We start from the raw sequence: 3928 nt of genomic DNA, 5'->3' as shown, positions 1-3928 counted from the left end.
AAGGGATCCAAACTTTGACAGCTACCTCATCAAGTAACTCTTCAGCACCAAATGAACATGAATTTAGGAAAACAACTTATGATGGTTATTTTTAAAATGATTTCATTCTTCATCTTTTGGTGCATATAGTTGATTTTATTAGGGGACCCTACAGGGAAAGAAAGAGGAATTTTACTCAAGGGAAATTACTTCACAATTTTCATATAAAATGTTTCCTATGTACAAGTAAGTTACAATGTAATAAATGTAGATCATGAACCAGCAGGAAGTGATTCGTATATTATCAAATAGTTACTCAAGGAGAATGGTGCCACCACATTTCTTGATTCTTAATTATAAAAAATAAATTAGTAATAGGACATCAGTGGTTAACAGCAGTGCAACAACAGTTATGTTCTTAATAACTTAAATGTTCTGTATTTGGACAAGATTTTTACATATAGCACAGCTAACAATATTCCTAGTTAGAAGTAGCAATAAGACTGTTTAGCCCTCTAAAAAGATGGACAGAGTAATTAAGGTATAAAAACTACAAACTCCCTCATTAGTGATTCCATTATTATTTTTTCTTACATGTTGTGTTACCTGATATATGACTCATGTTATCTGAAACTGATCACTTAACCTTATGTTAAAGGACAGTATTAAAACTTGATTGTTAAAAAATTGCTATGCAAGAGTAACTTTTAATATCAGTTTAGTATAATTTTTTCTTAACTCTGAGCATATGACAGATTTTTGGTTTATATAGTATGTAGCCACAGTGCCCTACAGCTTGTTTCATATATTTATGAGTATTTTATATACAAGATGAATCCTGAAAGTTAATTTCACATACATAGGCAACACATCATACCACTATGTTTGCCCCAGGTAATTCTCAAAACTCAAATATCAAGACAAAAATTTTCCTAAGGAGAAGTTACTATTTAACAATAGAATATTTTTATTGCAACTTGAAAATGTCTTCAGACTTTTGTTTTGAATGTCTGATGATTTAATTTAAAACTTTAAAAATAATTCATTTTTAGAAACCTTGTCAAACTTTTTTACTTTGATGAACTCACACTTTCTTTTCTAGTTGTCTATGAACCCATTCTCTTATTTGATCAAACTCACTTGACAAAAAAGTTCAGTTTCTTGGAAACACCTTTTAAGATGAATACAAAAATTTACAAAAAATGTCATTGTATACATTCTATACTCAAGAATGTGTACATTTTAGAGTAATTAAATAGCATGGAAAGTTTTATTTATAGTCTCAGTTTATGTAAACCAAATGAAATTCTTTTATATATAAAAATAGTACATTCGGTTTCTTATAATTATCAACATATGAATATTTGCTTATGAACTGGAATTTATAAAGAACTCTATCAGTGATATTGAAATACCTTTATTTTTAAAATTGAGAATAGGTTTTTGAATTACCTCAAATACGTTGATATTAATGTAATAATCCAGAACCGAATGGCATTGTCAAGGTTTGGCAGACAAATTTAAAAGAAAAAGGTGTCTGCAATGGGGAATGAAGTCGATAGCATGTACATGGGCTTATCTCTGTGTCTAGGGATGTTATAAAGTGTATAGGCAGTATACAGAGTGCTGCCCAAGAAACCGTAGCAAACAGCTTTAGTAGCGCCAAATGCACATGGCTCCCCGTCAGAGACTGGGAACGGAGATCCGGCCGTCATTCCAGAATCCTGAATCTGTGTTTATAAAATGGGACATTGGGACCAAAGTGACAGATGTTGTTTTATTTCCTTTATTTCAGATGATATACTCAAGATGAGATGAACCTGCTGATATCTGTCCTAGTGAAGAGTTGTAAGGCAGTTTTAGAGCTGTGAACAAAGCCAAGCCTGCATTTCATTAACATTTGCACTCAGCCTTGTAGGCTGTACATGGAGGGGTAGGCGTGGTCTCCTGTACTGTAAATGTCGTAAGCATGGGATCTTATTATAAATGAGTAAATGCATAGTCCACCTCACACCATGGAAGCACTGCATCTAACTTCAGTAAACTGGATCAAGTGTTAATACTGTTAATATCTCAAGTCCGATCTCCAGAAAATTATTTTCTCAAAATAAATTTAATTTCATTCACGTAATGGAATTTGAAACTTATCTAATTAGTGAAACAAAGCCCTGCATTATAGGAAGTATGTTAGATTGTATCATTGATCAAACATTTGATGACCCTTCCAGGGGACAATTCTAGAACCCCACAACACTCAGATCAGATTTGCCATTTGACTTGCTATGCCCCTCCCTTTAGAAAGATGGTACATCTCAGGGTGTGACTTGGTTTGGCCAGTAACATGTGGATGGAAATGATGGATGCCACTTCTGTGTGGCGCTGTAAGAGCCAGCTGGAGTATCATTTTGGTCGCTTTCTCTCAGCCAATGAGACCTGCAATATATCAGACAGGAGTTGCTCCATTAGTTCAGGTTCATCAGCTTGCGTCCAGACGGAAGATGACATGGAACGGAACTATGGCTGACCCTTATTAGACATCAATGGGAGAAATAAATCTTTGTTTTTGTAAGCCACTGAGATTTGGGGGAGGTGGTCATGTTTTACCATGGCATGACTTAGCCTACGCTGACTAATATAAAAGTGTTAAGAGGGATGTAATGCCATTTGCCTGCATTTCTATGATGAATCATAGTAAGCTTGCACTAGATAATCTATAACATACATCCTAACTTTGTACCATTCAGAGTTCGTAGTTGCAAGTAAAGACATCATCTCCTTCTGACTTAGGAAAAGACTTTCTTGGGGAGATATTAGATTGCTCTTAGAGGTAAGACTGGAGCATCGAGTTTGTTCGGGTGGGCAGGAACAACTGGAATTCAGGGTACTAATGGCCTGATTAAAGTGCTGTCACTGCTATGTACTAAATACTGCCACTGTCACCATCACCACTGGCACCATCTGTGGTCTCTAGATAGCAGAAGCCATCACTACCCATGACAGAATAAACTCTGAACTGTTTCAGCATCTCTGCGTTGTTTGCCTAAGACACATCTACAACGAGAGTGTCTGATTGGCCAGTCTTGGGTCTCGTGCTTGTATCCTTGTTGCCAGGGTCCCGGAAGAGCAAGTATCAAAGTTCCTGGGGCTTTTACAATGAAAAGACTCACAAAATATTTGGCTGCTTAACTCTCAGAAGGACCTTAAGATGCTAAGCAAAACCCCATCCCCTCACCTGCCAAAAGGCAAGCCCAAAATCTTAGAAGATACGAAAACTTTACAACTTTTAATCTGTATTTCTTACTAAGTCATGCTTTCATTTATCTCAGTATAACATATGCAGTGTAATATAAATGACTGCATTCTAACCGGAAATTTATGAGACGAAAGGAATTATGCACCAAAAAGACATAACACTTATTTTTTTTAATTAGGTTTATTGGGATACCATTGGTTAATACAATCATATAATTTTCAGGTGTAGATTATCATTTGACATCTGTATATTCTATTGTATGATCACCAAAGTCCAGTTTCCTTCAGCTACCATATATTTGATCCCCTTTACCCACTTCACCCTCCCTCTACTCCCTGTATTTGACCCCTTTACACCGTTTACCACCTCCCTCCTCCCCAACCCCACTAGTAACCACAACTCTAAAGTCCTCTGGTAACCTCTAGCCTATAGCCCATGTCCATGAGTCTCTGTCTGTTCTGTTCATTTGTTGCTTTTAGGTTTATACCCCATGTATAAGTGATATCATGAGATTTTCAACTTTTTCTGTCTGGCTTGTTTCACTTAGCATGATTATCTCGAGGTCCATCCATGTTGTCACAAATGGCAGTATTTCATCTCTTCTTATGGTGGAGTAATATTCCATTATATATATGTACCACAGCTTCTTTAGCCAATCATCTATTGTAGGACACTTTGGTTGCTTCCATGTCCTGG

This window comes from Pteropus alecto, unplaced genomic scaffold (genome assembly GCF_000325575.1).
Source record: "Pteropus alecto unplaced genomic scaffold, ASM32557v1 scaffold3900, whole genome shotgun sequence".
NCBI classification, from domain to species: Eukaryota; Metazoa; Chordata; class Mammalia; order Chiroptera; family Pteropodidae; genus Pteropus; species Pteropus alecto.
Note: the sequence above shows the minus strand (reverse complement) of the source record.